The sequence below is a fragment of the Schistocerca nitens genome, chromosome 2, assembly GCF_023898315.1.
Source record: "Schistocerca nitens isolate TAMUIC-IGC-003100 chromosome 2, iqSchNite1.1, whole genome shotgun sequence".
Classification (NCBI taxonomy): Eukaryota; Metazoa; Arthropoda; class Insecta; order Orthoptera; family Acrididae; genus Schistocerca; species Schistocerca nitens.
Genome location: NC_064615.1, coordinates 928,708,569 through 928,732,386, shown reverse-complemented (window position 1 = coordinate 928,732,386; position 23,818 = coordinate 928,708,569). Strand labels below are relative to the sequence as shown.

Below are 23,818 nucleotides of genomic sequence, written 5' to 3'. Positions count from 1 at the left end.
TGCCAAGACTTAGTCAAAAGGTCTTCAACCCTTTGACTGCTATGCGCAACACTGGTGGTCGCGCCTCGTGTGCTGCACTGTCGCACCGCTCCTAGTAAGCTCGGTGCTGAATGCTTCTGGCGCACTCGGCACGCGCAATGCTTCCAACACGTTCGCCGACTTTTTTTTGGCTTTCTGTTTTGTTCTGGTCTTTGCGCTGGACTTGGAGGAACTGGGGGTATTTATTATAATATTTACACTTCATCTTCGTGTGAGATGCATTTTTATTATAATGTACACTACTGGCCGTTAAAATTGCTACACCACGAAGATGAAGTTCTACAGACGCAAAATTTAACCGTCAGGAAGATGATGCCGTCATATGCAAATGATTAGCTTTTCAGAGCATTCACAGAAGGTTGGCGCCGGTGGCGATACCTACAACATGCTGACATGACGAAGGTTTCCGACCGATATCTCATACACAAACAGCAGTTGACCGGCGTTGCCTGGTGAAACGTTGTTTTGATGCCTCGTGTAAGGAGAAGAAACGCGTACCATCACGTTTCCGACTTTGATAAAGGTCGGATTGTAGCCTATCGCGATTGCTGTTTATTGTATCGCGACATTGCTGCTCGCAATGGTCGAGATCCAATGACTGTTAGCAGAATATGGAATCGGTGGCTTCAGGAGGGTAATACGGAACGCCGTGCTTGATCCCAACGGCCTCGTATCACTAGCGGTCGAGATGACAGGCATCTTATCCGCATGGCTGTAACGTATCGTGCAGCCACGTCTCGATCCCTGAGTTAACAGATGGGAACGTTTGCAAGATAACAACCATCTGCACGAACAGCTATACGACGTTTGCAGCAGCATGGACTGTCAGCTCGGAAACCATGGCTGCGGTTACCCTTGACACTGCATCACAGACAGGAGCGCTTGCGATGGTGTACTCGACGACGAACCTGGGTGCACGAATGGCAAAACATTTTTTCGGATGAATCCAGGTTACCTTTACAGCATCATGATGGTCGCATCCGTGTTTGGTGACATTGCGGTGAACGCGCGTTGGAAGCGCGTATTCGTCATCGCCATACTGGCGTATCACCCGGCGTGATGGTATGGGGTGCTATTGGTTACACCTCTCGGTCACCTATCGTTCGCATATGACGACTCTTTGAACAGTGGACGTTACATTTCAGATTTGTTACGCCTCTTGGCTCTACCGTTCATTCAATCCCTGCGAAACCCTACATTTCAGCAGGATAATGCACGACCGCATGTTTCAGGTCCTGTACGGGCCTTCCTGGATACAGAAAATGTTCGACTGCTGCCCTGGCCAGCACATTCTCCAGATCTCTCACCAATTGAAAACGTCTGGTCAATGGTGGCCGAGCATCTGGCTCGTCACAATACGCCAGTGACTACTCTTGATGAACTGTGGTATCGTGTTGAAGCTGCATGGCCAGCTGTACCTGTACACGCCATCCAAACTCTGTTTGACTCAATGCCCAGGCGTATCAAGGCCGTTATTGTGGCCAGAGGTGGTTGTTCTGGGTACTGATTTCTCAGGGTCTATGCACTCAAATTGCGTGAAAAACATAATCACATGTCAGTTCTAATATAATACATTTGTCCAATGAATACCCGTTTATCATCTGCATTTCTTCTTGGTGTAGCAATTTTAATTGCCACTAGTGTATAAACATATAAAAACGTTTAACAGTTTTTTATTGCTGAAATTCTTTGTGATAAGTTTTGAAGCACGGATAAGCACAAAGAGCTACATTGCATTCCTTACAGCACAACTTACTATGTCTGCCGGGATGGATCAATCGTAAGGGCACGGCTGACTTCCTTTCCCATCATTCCATAATCCGATAACACCGAGACCTTGCTGTCTGGTCTCCTCCCCCAAATCAACCCAGTCAATTAGTTTGTTTCCTAACACCATTTCGAGCACAGGCTATGCATGTCTTGTACCTTTCCCTGTGATCTGGTAAATGTGTGGACACGTTTAGTCTTGTAGCGTACCGTTGACGTTTAGCACCGCCTGCAGTCTTGCGATCGGCGTAAAAAGTTGCAAAACTTTCTCTAATTACATTGAGATGAAACTTTCCGTACTTCACTTCCGTCCCATATTTCCGGTATAAGCCAAAATCATTCAACATTGCCATGTCAAAAATGTGGGAAAACAATTTCCTGTACCACTTTGACGACTTCCTTGTAGTTTCCACTGTTTTTAGTAGACTGTCGCTTCGGTCGACTAGCCCCATTTATTTATTACAATACGTTACCACACTCGGTTTCATTTTCAAATCATCACTCTTCCGATCTCTTTTTGAAGTTACATGCATTACGAATTTGTTTTACGTTGATAGCATCTCGACTTCCTCCTTGTCCTGTCACTATAGACCGATTAGCTTTCCTGATTCTGAAGATCGGAAAGTTATTTGTCCTCTCTTCAGTTTCTCCTCCATTAGTGGCATTTCCTTCCGTGTTCGCCTAACTGTACCATACGCGTTTGTCGCCCTATGATACAACCAACAAACTAGATCTGGGCTGGCATACCAGTTGTCGACAAACAATTCTCCAAGTAGGGTTGGGGCAATGTGGGTACTGTATTTCCAGACACTCTCAGACCACGATTATCAATATCTGTCTGTGCACCTACATATACGATAAAATCCAGTATCCGAGTGTAATTTGTCTCCAGTCGCAAATTACAAAAATTTTAATTCCAACTCTACTTCTCCGTTCTGGAATATATTGCTTTACTTTCATATGGCCTTTGAACAGCATCAGAGATTCGTCAACCCAGAGTTTCTCATAAGGATAGAAAGTTTCCTTGAACATTTTCCGAAAATGTTCTACAATAGGTCAAATTTTTTACAAGTAATTCCCATTTAGGGGCAAAGTGTTGTTGAAATGCAGTAAATACAACAGTAAAAAGTATCGGCCTCTGGAGATTACTTTGGAAAAAATTTGTTTTTCCAGCAAAGGTTCTGTCGACCAATATTCACTCAGTTTTACCTTTTTCACTCAAGCTATCAGAAAGGAAGGCGCTATAAAGAACATTCATTTCTGACACATTTGTGTCAGTCGACTTGTTTATTCTAGAATTTGTTTTTGGTTTGCAATTAGCTGATCGATACGTATAATACTTGAAACTTCCTGGCAGATTAAAACTGTGTGCCCGACCGAGACTCGAACTCGGGACCTTTGCCTTTCGCGGGCAAGTGCTCTACCATCTGAGCTACCGAAGCACGACTCACGCCCGGCCTCACAGCTTTACTTCTGCCAGTATATCTCCTACCTACCAATACTTACTTGTTTCCTGTATTTACAAAAAGTCCAAATAAACGGAGACAGCACTCATTTTCATTCCTGATTCATCGAACTGATGCTTCTTCACGTCTTCAGTTGTTTCCTGTCGTCTTTGTGAGTCGCTGTGTGTCTTCATTTGAAGATGATTGAGCGTTGAACAGAAGTAGCCAGCTGCGGACTTCCTTTCGATATCGTAGGCTTTGCACTAGTAATTACAGATGGAGATGAATGAGAATCAACAACGTCTGTAGATTATAAACTATTCGAAAGGAATCCTTTCCATCTGAATCGCTGTCTACTGATGAGCACAGCGGTTCTTCAGAGTCATTCTCCATCAACATTTGTATTATCTCTTCGGAGCTTTTTACGTGCCTTCACAATACGTAAATTCATTATCAAACACAAGCGAATAATAGGCGAAACTACGTTGTTGTTGTTGTTGTTGTCTTCAGTCCTGAGACTGGTTTGATGCAGCTCTCCATGCTACTCTATCCTGTGCAAGCTTCTTCATCTCACAGAATTACTGCAACTTACAGCCTTCTGAATCTGCTTAGTGTATTCATCTCTTGGTCTCCCTCTACGATTTTTACCCTCCACGCTGCCCTCCAATGCTAAATTTGTGATCCCTGGATGCCTCAGAACATGTCCTACCAACCGGTCCCTTCTTCTTGTCAAGTTGTGCCACAAACTCCACTTCTCCCCAATTCTGTTCAATACCTCTTCATTAGTTATGTGATCCACCCATCTAATCTTCAGCATTCTTCTGTAGCACCACATTTCGAAAGCTTCTATTCTCTTCTTGTCCAAACTATTTATCGTCCACGTTTCACTTCCATACATGGCTACACTCCATACAAATACTATCAGAAACGACTTCCTGACACTTAAATCTATACTCGATCTTAACAAATTTCTCTTCTTTAGAAACGCTTTCCTTGCCATTGCCAGTCTACATTTTATATCCTCTCTACTTCGACCATTATCAGTTATTTTGCTCCCCAAATAGCAAAACTCCTTTACTGCTTTAAGTGTCTCATTTCCTAATCTAATTCCCTCAGCATCACCCGACTTAATTCGACTACATTCCATTATCCTCGTTTTTCTTTTGTTGATGTTCATCTTATATCCTCCTTTCAAGACACTATCCATTCCGTTCAACTGCTCTTCCAAGTCCTTTGCTGTCTCTGACAGAATTACAATGTCATCGGCGAACCTCAACGTTTTTATTTCTTCTCCATGGACTTTAATACCTACTTCGAATTTTTCTTTTGTTTCCTTTACTGCTTGCTCAATATACAGATTGAATAACATCGGGGAGAGGCTACAACCCTGTCTCACTCCCTTCCCAACCACTGCTTCCCTTTCATGCCCCTCGAATCTTATAACTGCCATATGGTTTCTGTATAAATTGTAAATAGCCTTTCGCTCCCTGTATTTTACCCCTGCCACCTTTAGAATTTGAAAGAGAGTATTGCAGTCAACATTGTCAAAAGCTGTCTCTAAGTCTACAAATGCTAGAAATGTAAGTTTGCCTTTCCTTAATCTATTTTCTAAGATAAGTCGTAGAGTCAGTATTGCCTCACGTGTTGCAATATTTCTACGGAATCCAAACTGATCTTCCCCGAGGTCGGCTTCTACCAGTTTTTCCATTCGTCTGTAAAGAATTCGCGTTAGTATTTTGCAGCTGTGACTTGTGAAACTGATAGTTCGGTAATTTTCACATCTGTCAACACCTGCTTTCTTTGGGATTGGAAACTACAGTTCGACCGAAATCACAGTAGCGTCATCTGTAGTTTCTAAAGCAAATTACTCGTACAAGTGCTGTGAGGTTCCGCCAAAAGCGCCGACATCAACTTCGAATGTAGTCGTGTTCCCCATGCTGAACCGCCATGTGTTGCGGTTAGAGCAAACGATAAGGTGTGGCAAGACTCTGCCAATAGCGTTCCAAACAAACAGACGTCTTATTCAAGCGCAGTTAAACAATAGGCTAGCGAACTTCTTAGAACTTCATACTTATATGGATATGGTGTCTGTTCTTTCGGACATGTCCGAAAGAACAGACACTATATCCATATAAGTATGTAGTTCTGCAATACCGGCCGTGATCTTCCTTTTCTGTGCGGATGCACACGTATTCCCCGAACTCTTACGGGACTTGGTAAAAATGTCTCCCACGAGTAATGAGTGTGTTGGGGTCGGACACTACGAATGTAGTGTGTGGACATACAAGGTGAGAATGTGGGTCTCGCGGGAGGCGTGCGCGAGATAGTCCCTGCAGTCGCGCTGTCCTCTGTGCCCTCGGTGACTGAGGTGGATAGAGCGCCTGCCATGTAAGCAGGAGATCCTAGGTTCGGGTCCCGGTCGGGGCACACATTTCCACCTGTCACCGTTGATATACATCAACGCCCGTCAGCAGCTTTTGGTATTAATTTCATTCTAATTTCGTTCTTAGAACTTCTACCACAGTTGGCATCAGCTGGGGCACAGCAGCGCTGAACTGCTGTGGCAGTCAGCCGCACCCAGGGGACGGCGCCCTCGGACTGCTGTAGCAGTCAGCCGCAGTCACACGTCCGATTTCGCCCACTTCTTTGAATAAAGAATCCCAATATGATGATGATGATGTATGAGCAATAACTCTATATTTCCATACTGTATTTTATACCCATTTTCTAGGGAAGATCCACCCACGGCTGACTTCTGAAGTTCCCTTTGTTTCCTATGTCGTAAGTGCTCTGCAGAACGCTTGACAACAGTGCAAGTGGTTTGACCTATGTAAATGCTACAAAATTCACAAGGGACGGCACACACGCCAAGAACTTGTGTTTAAAAATGGCTCTGAGCACTATGGGACTTAACTTCTGAGGTCATCAGTCCCCTAGAACTTAGAACTACTTAAACCCAACTAACCTAAGGACATCGCACACATCCATGCCCGAGGCAAGATTCGAACCTGCGACTAGAACCGCTTGGCCACACCGGCCGGCAACTTGTCTTTAATAGGGTATAACCCGCCTCTGTTCTCGCAGGTGGGCTGGAACAGTGATCTCAGTCCATATTTCTTCAAAACACGTCCTATCTTACTAGTAGATGCTCCAGAGGATGGGGCACTGATAACCTTGCCTTTGAGCACTGACAAGCTCCTCCACGTGGTGGAAGGAATGCAGCTGGCTTGAGCTCTTCTGCCGATTAACGAGGCGCCTTTCGTCGATGGCACTTGAAGCCGTAGCAATTTCTACCTTACCGTAACGCACTTCAAATTCTGATATCCAGACACTATCTCGTCGTCGTCAGAAATAACCTTAGTCCTGTGGACTAATTTTCTTGTGTGCTAGGTGGCGGAAACTGTTGGCGTTTATGTACCAGTCGTAGTGCATAGATATCCTGCACAATGAGCGACCAAGCCGGCCTCATGTCTTTCGTTCAACTAAAACATCCAAGAATGGAAGCTTGCCATTCCTCTCCAGTTCGACGCTAAATTTAATGTTGGTATACTGAGTGAAAGGGAAGACGGAGGCTTCACGCTTGTAGGAACATGGGCGCTGCAGTTTCAGTCTAGGGCCAACCACTCGCGCCCTATGACCTCCTTTGGCCCGCAGCACGATGAAGGCACTAGGAGATGCCCAACTTTCCTTCCGCACGTGTGCCACACTGATACGTTTCTGCTGCTGCAGAACAACGTACCACCACCGGCACTCACTAATTTCTACTACTGATGACAACGGCGGAGACATCTGTCGAAAGATCGACTGATTCATTCGAAATGACAGAGCCTAAACCGAGAAGAATTTACTGAATCATTGGTTAAGCAGTTACTTACATCTCGTTGACAGAAGCACGTTTTGGCACTCTTTTCAGTGTTGGTGCCAGAGAATACATGTGATTGACCACTTTTAAATTACAGTGGTTTTCAATACCAACTGTAAGCAACATTTAAATAAAGTATCTAGAAAATAGTAAAATGCTCGTTAGAGAACTACACAAAATTGACGAGATATGAGGCATTTATGCTGCATTTAGATGCTGTGTTATTAAAGAGAATGTGATGTACTGACAGAGATCTGGATAATGAAAATATATAAAAACATAAAAATGAATAAATGAAATAGATACAGATGTGTAGATATCGGGATGATAGTTACACTTAAGCGGCAAATAAACTGGTATAGGCATCCGTATTCAAATACAGAGATATGTTAACACGCAGAGATCTGGATAATGAAAATATATAAAAACATAAAAATGAATAAATGAAATAGATACAGATGTGTAGATATCAGGGATGATAGTTACACTGAAGCGGCAAATAAACTGTTATAGGCATGCGAATTCAAATACAGAGATATGTAAACACACAGAATACGGCGCTACGGACGGCAATGTCTATATAAGACAAGAACTGCCTGGTGCAGTTATTAGATCGGTTACTGCTGCTAAAATGACAGGTTATCAAGATTTAAATGGGTTCGAACGTGGTGTCAAAGTCGGCTCACAAGCGATGGGACACAGCACCTCCGATGTAACGATGAAGTGGTCATTTTCCCTACGACCATTTCACAAGTGTGCCGTGAATATCAGGAATCCGGTAAAACATCAAATCTCGACATCGCTGCGACCGGAGAAAGATCCTGCAAGAAAGTGACCAACGACATCTGAGGAAAATCCTTCAGCGTGACAGAAGAGCAACCCTTCCGCAAATTGCTGCAAATTTCAATTATGGGTCATCAACAAGTGTCAGCCTGCGAACCATTCAACGAACCATCATCGTTTGCGTTTTCGGAGCCGAAGGCCTACTCGTATACCATTGATGACTGCACGATGCAAATGTATCCGCCTCGCCTGGATCTGGCAGCACCGGCACTGGACTATTGATGACTGGAAACATGTTGCCTGGTTGGACGAGTCTCGTTTCAAATTGTATCGAGCCGATGGACGTGTACGGATACGGAGACAACCTCACGAATCCATGGACCCTGCATGTCAGCAGGGGACTGTTGAAGCTGGTGGAGGCTCTATAATGGTGTGGGGCGTGTGCAGTTGGAGTGATATGGAACTCCTAATACGTCTAGATACGACTCTGACAGGTGACGTAAGCATCCTGTCTGATCACCTGCATCCATTCATGTCCATTGTGCATTCCGATGGACTTGGGCAATTCCAGTAGGACAATGCAATACCCCACATGTCCGTAATTGCTACAGAGTGGCTCCAGAAACACCCTTCTGAGTTTAAAAACTTGTGCAGGCCACGAAACTACCCAGACATGAACATCATTGAGCATATCTGGGATGCCTTGCAACGTGCTGTTCAGAAGAGATCTCAACCCCCTACTACTGTTACGGATTTATGCTCAGCCCTGCAGGAATCGTGGCGTCAATACCCTCCAGCACTACTTCAGACATTAGTCGAGTCCGTGCCACGTCGTGTTGCGGCACTTCCGTGTGCTCGCGGGGGCCCTACATGATGTTACGCACATGTACCAGTGTCTTTGACTCTTCAGTATATAACGCTATGCTATCATCCGATACCTTGTTTGTTGAAACCGCGTTTAAAAGTTTTTAATTTCAACTTAATTCTGAAGGTATTTAATCTTCGTACATTTTTTAATTTTGCAATTTTTAAGTTATTGATAATATTATTGTTTCATTGAACGCGCCACTATTTTCTGACGTCGCAGATGTATTCAGATTTGCGTCACTATGGAACTATGATTTATTATTGAATTTATGAGCTGTAAGTAGTCTTATTTCAGATCGGCGTAAACGCCACCATTATTGGTACAACTACTACACTCTGGTTTGTGAGACACCGCAGTCCACATTCTTGCTTTGGGAGTACTCATATCAGCCGCACACTGATCGCATTTGTATCTGAGCTCGCCTGGACTAGCCAAGCAGCCTCCTCACACCACCGACTCGCACCCAGCCACACAAGCAAATTCACCTCTGCTCAGCGCAAGTCCTGAACGGCTGAATAGCTCCCCTAAATACATGTAATGTTACGAAAGGAAATCCATTACGCGTTGTAAAAATCTACATCAGTCTCAATTTCGACAATTTAACCGCAGCCACTGTTTGAAGGGCTTTATTAATATAAATACTGGTAAAAGAGCACCCACACTGTGCCCATTTGAGAAATATTTCTATACGTTAATGAATTACGTGACTTTCCGGAAGACAGTGAAGAGTATTATTCAGTTGTTGGGATGGGAATTGGTAGGTGGGGAGCGAGGTGTATTGCCAAGCCATATGGAAATAGGCTATTATTTTCCTTGATGAATATATAACTCTGTACTTTTTATTTATGTTGTGAGTTTTTCAAAACATTAGTTTGAAGACCTAGAGTTGCTTCATATGGATACATTCACCTTCACTTAATACCTGAATGACTGTCATATGAGGTGATAGGTGCCATCCCGAAGCATCTGACACATCTGGATATAAAATCGTATAAAGCATATGACACAAAACGAGGTAATAATGTTATTGGTTTGATGAAAGATAAAACGAATGTCACAGATTGTGGAATTTGCACATGTACGATCTAAAATATATGCATATCTCATGGAATCAGGATCCACTTCAAGGTGGGCAAGGGTGTGCAACTTGGTGCCACATGGACTCTTAAAGCTGACGATTACCTAACGTTCCTGTATGATGGTGCAGATGATGGTCTACGCATGTTGCGTCACAGTAATTTTCAGTCTAAAGGACAGGTGCTTCATACTGTAGCCCAAATGAAAACTGGACTGTCTTGTCGTGAAGATAAGCATGTTGCTGCACTCGTGCTATTCTCTAGATTGAGAGAGAGAAGAAGCGCGGATTTTTCCAAAATGTGTGTATGTGTGCATAAAGATTAGTGTGACCCATTTACCATAGAATATATGTATGGCGATTATAATTAAAATTCTAATTTTCAACAACGAACCACTACACGGAATGACGTCACATTTGAACGGAATATTATCGAATAAAGGGGGTACGGTACTGTAACAAAACATATTTAACGAAAACTTTAGCACTAGATGTCCCTGTAAGCTGAGAACATGCAAAATAAAAGATGCGGGCACACGGCTCTTTCTCTATTTGCGTCTTAGACGCCTGCCTTGACTGTCTAATAAATGCAGGCTCGCACACTTCTGGTTAAGTTCTTTTACAATAATGGTGTTTTTGCGCCAGCAGCTCTGCTGAGATTCGAGACACTCAAAGATATGAAATAAGGTTCAAAGGGCTCTGAGCGCTATGGGACTTAACTTCTGAGGTAATCAGTCCCCTAGGACTTAGAACTACTTAAACCTAACTAACGTAAGGACAGCCCACACATACATGCCCGAGGCAGGATTCGAACCTGCGACCGTAGCGGTCGCGCGGTTCCAGACTGTAGCGCCTAGAGCCGCTCGGCCACTCCGGCCGGCTATGAAATAAGGCTGTAGTCCAATGTCGACCAAGGGTCTGGAGGAAATGACACGAAATTCTGAAACACAGGTTTCTTTGACGTGCGTTGTGGTAGAGGGAGGAAAGCAATTGACCCGACGTCGGTAGAAGATGTGGCCATAGCATAGCAGGACCAGTTCAGCGGTAGTGCGCAAACATGCAGTGCACGGGGAACTGCTCGAACTTCTGACATGCCTTTGAGCACTGTGCATAAAATGCTATGAAACATTCTGCATTCCCATCCACACAAAGTTATCCATGTTCAGTAGCTGCTTCATGCATACCTACCAGTAAGTCACACGTTTGCCTAGAATTTCTTGTTCGCATGAAAGTGGGCAATGAATGACCATGTAACACTCTGTGACAGACGAAGCCCATTTACGTCTCCAAGGACATGTCAATAGACAGAACTGCAGAAATGGGAAACGGAAAATCCGCTCACACGTCAATCGGTACCGCTTAATTCTGCAAAAGTAACTGCGTCGTGCGGATTGACCGCGTCATTTATTGTAGAGGCTTATTTTTTAGAGGAGATAGATTCTGCAAAGCCTGTTACCTGTACCGTTATTGGTAAAAGCTATGAAATTATTCTGCCCACCAGCGTCATTCCAACCCTTCAAAGGTGTGGACATGTGGGTAGTATCATTTTTATCCTCGAGAATTGCTCAACCAGTGAAGTGGCTGCTGCAGAAGCATTTTGGAAATACTAGCGTTAACAGAAGTCATGCAGCCTACAGCCTGAACGTCCAGATCACTTGATCTTAATCCGTGTGACGTCTGGTTGCGGGGTTATCTGAAAGACACAATGTTCGGTGCTCCGACTGTAAACGTAGGTGAACTGAAGGCACACATTCCGCAACGTATTTTGAACGTGACCCCCGAGACACCCCGATCTGATATAGAACCTATAGTTCCTCCAGTTCAGCTTGCGGTAGAAACAGATGGGCAGCATACTGAACATTTGTTGTGCCATTCTCAACATAGTTAAAAACCGGGTTCATTGTTGCTTTTCATGCGTTTTTCAGCCTCAGGACAATTAAGCGGTTATTTTTTACAGCACTTTGAAACTGGAATTTTGTGTGTCTGTGTTTGTCTGTGTGTTTGTGAGTGTCTGTGTGTCATTCTTTAGGTGTGTTTTCGCACTATGTGTGCGCGTGTACTCTAATGAAATAGCTGCTAAACAGCATGATGTATTTGAACTCTATGTAAGGCAATCAAATGAAATAGTTGTCAATGAGTGTGAGGTATTCACACACTATATACTGGTGTATTCAACTGAACTAGCTGTTAAACAGCTTGATGTATTTATGTACTGTTTTATCAACGACATGAGTGTATGTAGGTTTCCTTTCTTTACTGAACTGCGTGGTGCATTTGATTACCATATATACACTTCGAAACCTGCGTAATATTCAATAGATGTATTTGAATATTATACGTTTTTTCTTAAACGAACTACTTGTTAAACAGCGTCATGTAGTTGCATACTTTTTTCGTTAAAGAGATGTGAGCATTTAGGTACTAGGTCTCACGCGACAATTTTTTCCTACTGCTGGCCAAGTCATCTTTGTTCTACTTTTAACATTAAAATGTCTGAAATATTTGGAATTATTTATCTTATCTGTTCACACGGGACATATTTCTCCTGTAAAGTAAGACGCATGGCACCGACTGAAAATATGTATTGATACTGAAATATGTGAAGTGCTGAGCTAAGTCTCTCTCACATATAATTTTCTAGAATGTAACTGTAACTATTCTGTATTTTTTGTTTATTATTGAAATGCTTCTCAAGAAAAAAAATATAACTCTCTCTCTCCGGCACATAATTTTCTAGAATGTACCGGTGATTGTTTATCACCTCTGTTCTTCTTTTCTACATCAGGTAATATTTATCTGAAAACTTTTCAACTTAACAGTCACACTCAAGCTTTCTTTTTTGTACTGTTTATTGTATAAATAATTAAAAATTAAGTATAGAAAGCGTCTATTAAATAAATAAAATACACTACCAAAAAAATTAGTACAACTGGAAACACGACGTCGGTTTTGATCCAATGACGGCATATGCCATCTGGGCGACAGTAGATGTACTGATAATGGTCTCAACGTCATCTGCCAGCAGATAGGGTACTGGCATAGCTACCAGAGTGCCATCTGTGTCTACCCTTTAATAGGGAAAGCTCACAGCCAGAAGGCACAGTGTAGTGCAAATGTGTGACACAAGCGGGAAACCATGCCACAGTCATGCACTACAGCCAACTGGCGAGTCTGAAAGCTTTCCGAGTGATGGGATGGTCCTTTCGGAGAATAGCCACACAAGTTGCACGTGCAACGATGCTGGTACCAGTGGTCACTTGAACATTCTCACACCCACAAACGAGATTCTGGATGTCCACTCAACGCAGACGCCCGTGAGGATCGTGAGGTTTTAAGGGTAGCAGTGGCAGATCGTACAGCTACCACAGGTAAGAGGGCTTGTGAGCCCAGATGTGTCAATACGAACTGCTGTGAACCAGTTGCTAGCAATGGGACTACGGGCACGCACAACTCCAACCCTTCTTCCACTCACGCCATAGCATCGATTGGTGGCGTCATACAATCGCTTAGAAGATGGAGTGCCGCGCCGTGGTCTTTAGCGGTGAAAACAGGTTCTGCCGGCCGCTGATGGTCGTTTGTACGTACGACGTAGACCTGGTGACTGCTGCCTTGTAGAGTGCATTCGTCGAAGACACACTAGCCTTACGGTCTGGGGTGCGATAAGCTCCTACCGTTCACCTTTGGTGTTTCTGGAATGGACGCTAACCAGCGTTCGGTACGTGCAGAATGTTGTTCATGGTCGCTCTTTTGCAGTCTATTCAACTGAAGGTTATGTGTTGTTTCAACTCGATAACCCTCGCCCACACACTGCCCTTGAAACTCCAACTTACTCTTCAAGACGTGCAGCAACTTCTCTGGCCCTCATTAGCTCCGGACTTGTCTCCAATCCACCATGTATGGAATATGATAGGATGAGAAGAGACTCGTGCGGCTCGTCAACCAACAACTCTTACAGAACTATGCGAACAGGTCGAGAAGGCCTCGCTTAACATCTGTACGGTAGTCTGAATGCCAGAATCAGTGCCTGCACTGCCAACCACGGCTACATCACGTACTAATATGGGTATCTAATCTTGGGCCAATACATAGTACCTCAGAACCACTTGTGCTATTCACCTGTGAACGTAACCATTTCATGTACTCCATATGCACAGCGCTGCAATCTGTTTCACTGGTAACCATTTCCAAGGATATTTTTGATATTCATAAACAAAGTTCAGTTCCGCAGCAGTGTTTTAAGAAATATTTTCGAGACCAGTTTTAGTTTGTTTATCGTGTATGTGAATGGCTTGATGAACGTTTGAACGTTTGACTATTAGAAGACATTACGTTATACCGCATATCTGAAGTTCAAAAGAAACGAAATTAAAACTGCGTGCGACCCAAGGAAGCGTTGTGTGACCTCTACTGTTCTCAATACAAGTACATAAAAACTGAGCGGATACTGTCAGTATCACTCTGAGACCTACACGTAAATGACTAGTCTGCAATTCACACTTCAGTGCCTGGCACTGGGTTCTTCGAACCACTTTCAGACTATTTCCGTATCATTCGACTCTCTAACAGTGCGGGGGGAATATTAACACTTAAGTCCTTCTTTACGAGCTCTGATGTCTATTATTTTATTATGATGTAAGTCGGCAATAAAATATTTTCACACTGAGAGGACAAAGCTGGTGATCGAAATTTCGTGAAAAACTTTTGTCGCAATTCAGAACGCCTTTGTTTTAAAGATTGTCGTCCCAAGTCGCTTGTCCTGTCCGTGACGTTCTCTCCTCTGTTTCGCAAAATACAAAATGTGTTGCCCTTCTGTGACCTTTTTCGATGTCCTCTGTCAGTCCTATCTAGTAAGTATCCCATATAGCATATGAGACGGCGAACAATCGTAGTGTAGGTAGTCACCTTAGTAGACCTGTTGTATCTTTTAAGCGTTCTGCCCACAAAACGTAATCTATGGGTTGTCTTCCCCATAATTTATCTACGTGATCGTTCCAGTCGAAGTTGATCGTCATTGGATATCCTGGTTATTTAATCAAATTATTTAGTCTAACCGACACCCTTTAAATTTGAGTGAATTATAGTGTAACGGAAGTTAACGAATTTATCCTTGTACTCATGTGGATGACCTCACACTTTTCCTTATTGAGAGATAACTGCCACTTTCCGCATCGTACAGATATCGTATTTAAGTCATCATGCTGTAATATACAGGGAAGAAGTGGCGTTGAACAATTATAAGGAAAGACTTGAGCGAAGTTTCTACTTGGTGTAATCAGTGGCAGTTATCTATATTTGTTGATAAATATAAGACCTATACAAGGAACCTGCTTGTTCCCATTTAAAGGACTAAAGGTGATCGTTTTAAATACGTTACATGGCATGAGGATGTTGAGGTAATACGAAGAAGCGATGCGAAATATGATGATCACATAAATTTAGTCTCAGTGAAGGCTACTGAAAGACTTACAATCGGTGGAAAGGGTTCTGGGAAAGTTCAGAGCATCTATGAAGGAAATTACATACTAGACATCTGAAAGATTCTAGAGTGTTGTTCCAGAGTTTCGAGTCCTTATCAGTTAGGCATGACAATAGATATCTGATGCGTTCAGAGACGTGGCGCTAGAACTGTAATACGGCAGTACAACTTATATGAATATGTAACAGAAACGCCCCGGGCATTTAAAAGAGAAAAAAGAACTATGTAGCTCTCGCGTGGATTCTGAGACTGCATTCGAAGCAGACTGGGTGACCATCTATCTGCACTATCGTACGCGTGCAACTCGCGTAAGAATCACGAGGCTGAGATAACAGAGGTTACAGGAAGTGACACGTGTGATATTCTTCCCTTTATCAATACGTGAATGTAATAGCATATGAATTCATTATTACTAGTACTATACAACAACTGCACAGTGGCTTGAGGAGTAAGTATAGCACTACATGCATTTAAACCAAACACTCATCCAAATCTGCAGACAGATGTGGAAACTAAAACAGTTGGCGAATGCATGCGGCTTGTGCAGTTTTCTGGAGCCATTAGGATAGAGAACTAGTTGCCATCGTGGATTCACCATAAAAATCCTGGGATCGATTTCCTACGGACTTAATATTCCAGTGAAGCCGTCAGTCCATCTTTTGATTCACGTTAACGATATTTTTCTTTTTTTTGGGGGGGGGGGTGGGGGGAGCTGTGCAAATCTGGTTGAAATAAGCGATATTTTACAGAGATACAGCAGCCCATGTCACTGTATGTAGCCAGAAGTTGCTCAATGTGTTTTCTGTAAAGAGGAGATATGTTTTTTTCCCAAGAAATTCAAAAGATCAGCCTAATGCTTCTCCAGCCCATACTTCTGTGTCATCCCAATTTTATTCGAACTTTCCAACTGGTAATATCTCTATTTTATGAATTACTACTAACGCAATGTTTAGGGGGGCGCAAATTGTTCATTAAATAAAAAGAGTGTGTAATGGGTATAACTGCCTTTAAAATCATATAGTGCCTTCAACTTCGATGTGAAGAGTCGATGAATAGCGTCCATACCGATAAAACGCAATGCCGTTTCAGTTCTGAAGGGAACATTCACGTCGCGACAAAAGGATGTTGAGTAGTCTAAACAAAACAGTTTTTGTAAAGAAGCCGTCATTGATATATGGCAAGAGATTGTCGACGTAAGAGTCCAGACCAAGTTTGGCATTCAGCCAGGAAGCTAAAGGTTTTACTCCGTCTTTTGAGAGGGACAGATTTCTAACGGGATCATTTAGTTACAATTGTGAAAATCTCTGAGATTCATCACATCATGTTTCATAGACACAGTCAAGATCAAATGGACGTTGTAAGCTTTCACCTGCAGTGAGTACACCACTTTTCACTTCCCGAAAAACCACCTCAGCCTAGGTAAGCCGTGGTTGACAAGCTGTTGTTATGAGTGAGCCTATGGTAGATCATAAATTAACTTCTCAGTTCTTTAATGTAGTATCATTCTACGTAAATAACAATGTCACTTGTCACTATGGTTTCCTCGCTTCCGCTAAAACCCACGGAAAGTAATGCATAAAATTTCTTCATTCTGTTAAGGAATCTCATAATTCTTTCGAACACGATACGGTACACAAGCCATACTTGATCATTGAGTATACGTCCAAAATGCAACTAATACTATTTCTGTATTCTTGATGTGATCGAACGACGCTGTGATGTGGATATAAGCTTTCACTAGTTCGGATAATTTAAAAATATTCCAGATATTATATTTAATACGAAATGAAATATAACTTGCTAGTGTGTAAGCAACTATATTTTATGTATATGTGTGTGTATTGCACCATTAACGTGCATTTCGTATCTACACAGTCTATTCTGTACGACAAAGAGGGAAAATTATGCACGTTGATATGTACACGCCGCAGCTCGTCTCCCACATTTGACTTCATTAATGAAAATCGTAGGACGGTAATTCTCTTTCGCTATAAGAATATTATTTATAACATGCAGCTAGCGGCTTAGTTAAAGAGAAGAACGCACTTGTACCTTGGTGACATGTACTCACCGCCTTACTGTAATTCGCTAAATACCGCAACACTACCAGACTGTCGTAAGTACCTCACTTCACGATGTGTCACATACAATGCCCAAAATACGACTGACAGTGAGCTCGAATTATTAAAAATAAGAGGGTGAACGAGATAAGTTTTATCTGCGTAAGAGATAGATGTTCGCTTCCACAGCTAAGATAACACTATGATATCAGAGGGTGTAGTATCAGCTCAGCAACTCAAATCGAACACCGTACGTAATTGAGTAAAAACGTTGTTAGAAATGAAGACATCTGCCTGCAACTCACAGGGCGTTCAGTTTCCTTAGTAAACACTCGTAGTTGAATAGCTTTATTTGTAGATGCAGCTGCTCTTCAGAAAGTTTTGTAGTAATTTCACATGACGCATTGTAGCCTAAGTTCTAGAAATTTATGAGGTTCTGTTTAAGACTTTACCGATGTAGTAACTGCTCCATTGGTTCAGGGACTTCACGTAGGATAATGTTGTGGAAGCTGCACAATATTTCGACGAGACAGCTGCTCGTCATCTTCAGGTGCTTACTGAGGCGTTGCTGCAATGGCTCGCCAATATAAACGCTGACTCGCTAGAAAAGCGCGGGCGCCACGGGTTGACGCTATAACGTCATCGTACACGAATAGTGGCGCACGGCGACATCCAATTCCCCCTGCCGGACAAACGGGCCACGAGCTTATCGTTCGCGACAAGGGAAAAGAGATGCCGCAGATAGCGGGCCAGCGCAAGCGCGGCAGTGATGGCGCCCAGTTTAAATGGGCTGACTTTGATTCTCCGTCTGTGTTGACTCGAACTCGTTCGTCTGCGGCAAACGATGCCTTAGTACTGCCAGTGCCTTGCTGAGTTGAAATCCTGCGTCTCTATTGTTCAGGCCGTTACTGCTTCCCAGTGCGTGGAAGCGTGGCGCTGGTCCGCTATTTGCGGCCGCGCTTTTCCCGCGTCGCGCATGAGAAGCTCGTGGCCCGTTTGTCTGGCGGGAGCAATGGATTTCGCCGTGCTCTATGATTCGTCTACGATGACGTTACAGCCTCAACCCCTGGCGCCTGATCTTTCCTAGTGAGTCAGAGTTTATTTTACCGAGCCATTGCAGCAACATGTTCCACCGGAAACTTCCCCGCATCATCTTTGGCTCATCTGCATCCCTCACACCTTTTTTACCTCCTCCTGTCCTCGTGAGCCCCGGACCGCTCGTCGTCCGCCATCCCTCACTGCCGTGATCACAAAACTCAGCCCCGTGGTCATGGAGGCGGAGGTGTTGGCGGAAACTGAATGCCAACCCCGCCCTGGAAATCCACTCAGCCCGACGTTTCTACAACAACTCCGGCCCTATCTTCCTAATGCGTGTGTTTATAGTGTCAGCCTCCTCCATAGGTCACCTCTTCACTCAGGTAGCCCAGATTTTCAGCCATCGCCAACCTGTTGACTCCTCCCATTTCCCTCCTCAATGCTACTGCTGCCGATGCTGTCTCCTGTACAATGACCACCTCACCCAAAACTGCAAATATGCACCCACCTGACCTCACTGTAACGCCTCCCACATCCTCAAACAGTGTCCTAACGTCACCTCTCCTCCTTCCTTCAACACCTGCAACGAGCCCCACTCCACCTACTCCTCCAAAAGCCAATCCCCCGGCCTTCCACCCCACAAAACCTGATCTCACTGTCCCTGTTTGCCCCAACTACCAGCCCATCCACCGCAACAATTCCCTCTGCCCCCACCCTACTGCCAAAGACATTATCCGGTTGCTGACCATCGTCCTCCAAGATATCCAACCCTTCCAACGCCCCTACATCCTCTAGCAGATCTCCCTTGCCGCTCGCTCTCTCTTCCATTTGAATATCTATGCCACATACTCTCACAACTAGGCCCACCTCACCTTCACCTGCCTAGACATCTCTCTGTCATCCATCCTCCGCTCCCTCCCCCCATCCCACCTCCTGGTGTGTCAACATTATCGCCTCCTTCACTTAAACATTTGCTCCCTCCAGGCCAACAAATACACTCCTGGAAATGGAAAAAAGAACACATTGACACCGGTGTGTCAGACCCACCATACTTGCTCCGGAAACTGCGAGAGGGCTGTACAAGCAATGATCACACGCACGGCACAGCGGACACACCAGGAACCGCGGTGTTGGCCGTCGAATGGCGCTAGCTGCGCAGCATTTGTGCACCGCCGCCGTCAGTGTCAACCAGTTTGCCGTGGCATACGGAGCTCCATCGCAGTCTTTAACACTGATAGCATGCCGCGACAGCGTGGACGTGAACCGTATGTGCAGTTGACGGACTTTGAGCGAGGGCGTATAGTGGGCATGCGGGAGGCCGGGTGGACGTACCGCCGAATTGCTCAACACGTGGGGCGTGAGGTCTCCACAGTACATCGATGTTGTCGCCAGTGGTCGGCGGAAGGTGCACGTGCCCGTCGACCTGGGACCGGACCGCAGCGACGCACGGATGCACGCCAAGACCGTAGGATCCTACGAAGTGCCGTAGGGGACCGCACCGCCACTTCCCAGCAAATTAGGGACACTGTTGCTCCTGGGGTATCGGCGAGGACCATTCGCAACCGTCTCCATGAAGCTGGGCTACGGTCCCGCACACCGTTAGGCCGTCTTCCGCTCACGCCCCAACATCGTGCAGCCCGCCTCCAGTGGTGTCGCGACAGGCGTGAATGGAGGGACGAATGGAGACGTGTCGTCTTCAGCGCTGAGAGTCGCTTCTGCCTTGGTGCCAATGATGGTCGTATGTGTGTTTGGCGCCGTGCAGGTGAGCGCCACAATCAGGACTGCATACGACCGAGGCACACAGGGCCAACACCCGGCATCATGGCGTGGGGAGCGATCTCCTACACTGGCCGTACACCACTGGTGATCGTCGAGGGGACACTGAATAGTGCACGGTACATCCAAACCGTCATCGAACCCATCGTTCTACCATTCCTAGACCGGCAAGGGAACTTGCTGTTCCAACAGGACAATGCACGTCCGCATGTATCTCGTGCCACCCAACGTGCTCTAGAAGGTGTAAGTCAACTACCCTGGCCAGCAAGATCTCCGGATCTGTCCCTCATTGAGCATGTTTGGGACTGGATGAAGCGTCGTCTCACGCGGTCTGCACGTCCAGCACGAACGCTGGTCCAACTGAGGCGCCAGGTGGAAATGGCATGGCAAGCCGTTCCACAGGACTACATCCAGCATCTCTACGATCGTCTCCATGGGAGAATAGCAGCCTGCATTGCTGCGAAAGGTGGATATACACTGTACTAGTGCCGACATTGTGCATGCTCTGTTGCCTGTGTCTATGTGCCTGTGGTTCTGTCAGTGTGATCATGTGATGTATCTGACCCCAGGAATGTGTCAATAAAGTTTCCCCTTCCTGGGACAATGAATTCACGGTGTTCTTATTTCAATTTCCAGGAGTGTATTAATTACAATTCCAAAGGAAGCAGGTACTGACAGGTGTGAAAATTACCGAACGATCAGTTTAATAAATCACGGTTGCAAAATACTAACACAAATCCTTTACACAACAACGGAAAAACTTGTAGGAGCCGACCTCGCGAGAGATCAGCTTGGATTGCGGAGAAATGAAGGAACGCGCGAGGCAATACTGACCCTACAACTTCTCATAGGAGATAAACCTACGTTTATATCATTTGTAGACTTAGAGAAAGCTCTTGACAGTGTTGACTGGAATACTCTCTTTGAAATTCTAAAGGTAGCAGAGGTAAAATACAGGGAGCGAAATTTGTACATAAACCATAAGGGAGTTATAACAGTCAAGGGGCACGAAAGGGAAGCATTAGTTGAGATGGGAATGAGACAGACTTGTAGCCTATGCACGATGTTATTCTATCTGTATATTGAGCAAGTAGTAAAGGAAACAAAAGGAAAACTTGGAGTAGGAGTTAAAGTCCAGGGAGAAGAAGTAAAAACTTTCAGGTTTGGCGATGACATTGTAATTCTGTCAGGGACAGCAAAGGACTTGAAAGAGCTGTTGAAAAGTGAATATCTTGGAAGGAGGATATAAGATGAACATCAACAAAATCGAAACGAGAATAGCGGAATGTATTGGATTTAAATCAGGTGATGCTGCGGGAATTCCATTTGGAAATGAGACACTTGAAGTAGCAGGTGAGTTTTACTAATTGGGAAGCGAAGTAGCTGATGCTGGTCGAAGTAGGGAGGATATAAAAAGTAGACTGGCAATTGCAAAAAAAAGCGTTTCCGAAGAAGATAAATTTGTTAACATCGAGTATAGATTTAAGTGTCAGGAAGTCCCTCGTGAATTTATTTGTATGGAATGTAGCCATGTATGGAAGTGAAACATAGACGATAGACCGTTTAGACAAAAAGAGAATAGAAGCTTTCGAGATGTGGTGCTACAGAAGAATGCTGAAGATTAGGTGGATAGATCACATAACTAACGAGGAGGTTCTGAAGAGAAATGGGGAGACGAGAAATTTGTGGTGCAACCTAACTAGAAGAAGGGATCGTTTGGTAGGACACATTCTCAGGTACCAAGGGATCACCAGTTTATTACGGGAGTGAAGCGTGGGAGGGGAGGGGGGGGGTTAAAATCGTAGTCGGCCGTTGTGACGGAGCGGTTCTAGGCGCTTCGGTCCGGAACTACGCTGCTGCTACGGTCGCAGGTTCGAATCCTGCCTCGGACATGGATGTGTGTGATGTCCTTAGGTTAGTTAGGTTTAAGTAGTTTTAAGTCTAGGGGACTCATGACCTCAGATGTTAAGTCCCATAGTGCTCAGAGCCATTTGAGACCTTTTAAAAATCGTAGAGGTAGACCAAGAGATGAATACAGTAAGCAGATTCAGAAGGACGTGAGTTGCAGTAGTTACTCGGAAATCAAGAGGCTTGCACACAACACAGTAGCACGGAGAGCTGCATCAAACCAATCTTTCGACTGAAGACCACAGAAACATTATTTTATTACATTTTTCGTAGACAACTTGAAATATTTCTTTAATAAAAGAGGGCTCATTGGAACAAGAAAAATACTTTGAAATAATTTATACAAAGAGGAGACGACATTCTTGAAATAATGTTTAATTTTTTTGTAAATGATTTTCTGCCGCTGAAGTGAGCTCGATGCTGACAACACATTGACATCATTATCCTTGGAGACGACGGATTTGCAATTTATAGCTTTCGTCCATAGTAATCACGCTCCCAGTTTATTAGGTCGTGACAGACCATTGTTAGTAAGGTAATTTACTGAAGATAGTGGGAGTTATAAGCAGCACGTTTTGAAATATCGTATTGTCAAGTTAACAGTTTCCTCTACATATTCGTTGTTCAAATGGTAACAGTTAAATGCCAAAGGTCACATCACCGTTATCCATAGATCATATTTTCTCTTCGGATGTGTACAGCAAGGTATGAAAGTGCTCATTAACTTGTTTGAATGCTTGTGGTTAGTTCAAAAAGGAGTGGCAGCTTTCACAGTGTTTGCGTCATCGTTTGCTTAAGCATTCGAAATCCAGGTCTTTATTCACTTGCCAAATGAAATTTTACGTGCAATATACCAAGAAAATTTTTGCTGTATTTTTCAACAGCTGTGGGGACAATGTTGACTTGTCCGTCAGAGAGCTGGTGGCCTAACGAAAGTACTCCCAGCTACTCGTCTTCTGCCGATCCCTTCAGCTGACGGCCGTATGGGGCGCTGAGCCCTGACCCCTGCACAAGGTTGTGAAATCCAGCCAAACATTAAACTAGTACTACAGTACTGCCCGCCATGGGAATAACAACATCCGCTTCTTATTCTGTCCTCGAGGGCAGCTAAAATATGCGACGGCTATTAAATCGAGATTGTCCTTTGAAACCTTTGTCTTTTAACTCTTTGTTTTTTCATTCCCACGGGGTTTTGGCAGCCATTATTGGTAGACTTGCCGTAGGTGCCGTTCAAAAAATGTTCAAATGTGTGTGAAATCTTATGGGACTTAACTGCTAAAGTCATCAGTCCCTAAGCTTACACACTACTTAACCTAAATTATCCAAAGGACAAACACACACACCCATGCCCGAGGGAGGACTCGAACCTCCGCCGGGACAAGCCGCGCAGTCCGTGACTGCAGCGCCTAAGACCGATTGGCTAATCCCGCGCGGCTGCTAGGTGCCGTTCCCACACCCTCTGCTACAGTACGCATAAAAACAGTTAAATCCAAGCCCTCATGCCTGCTAAACCTTCAGTTATTCTCTATAGGCAAGTGAAAGGAGGGGTGGGAAAACACTTTGTTTTGTGACAGTTCAAATTGTTCAAATGGCTCTGAGAACTATGGGACTTAACATCTGAGGTCATCAGTCCCCTAAAACTTAGAACTGATTAAACCTAAATAACCTAAGGACATCACACACATCCATGCCCGAGGCAGGATTAGAACCTGCGACCGCAGCAG

At 44.3% G+C, this 23,818-nt stretch overlaps 1 protein-coding gene across 1 annotated transcript in view; it reads right to left on the bottom strand.

Moving 5' to 3' along the window:
* Positions 1–17,468, bottom strand: part of LOC126237246 (lactosylceramide 4-alpha-galactosyltransferase-like) — a 111,799-nt gene extending 94,331 nt beyond the window's left edge. Inside the window, exon 1 of the mRNA XM_049947158.1 lies at positions 17,387–17,468. The gene's annotated coding sequence lies outside the window, so the exon portion shown is untranslated. The remainder of the gene's footprint in view (positions 1–17,386) is intronic.
* Positions 17,469–23,818: the final 6,350 nt, after the last annotated feature.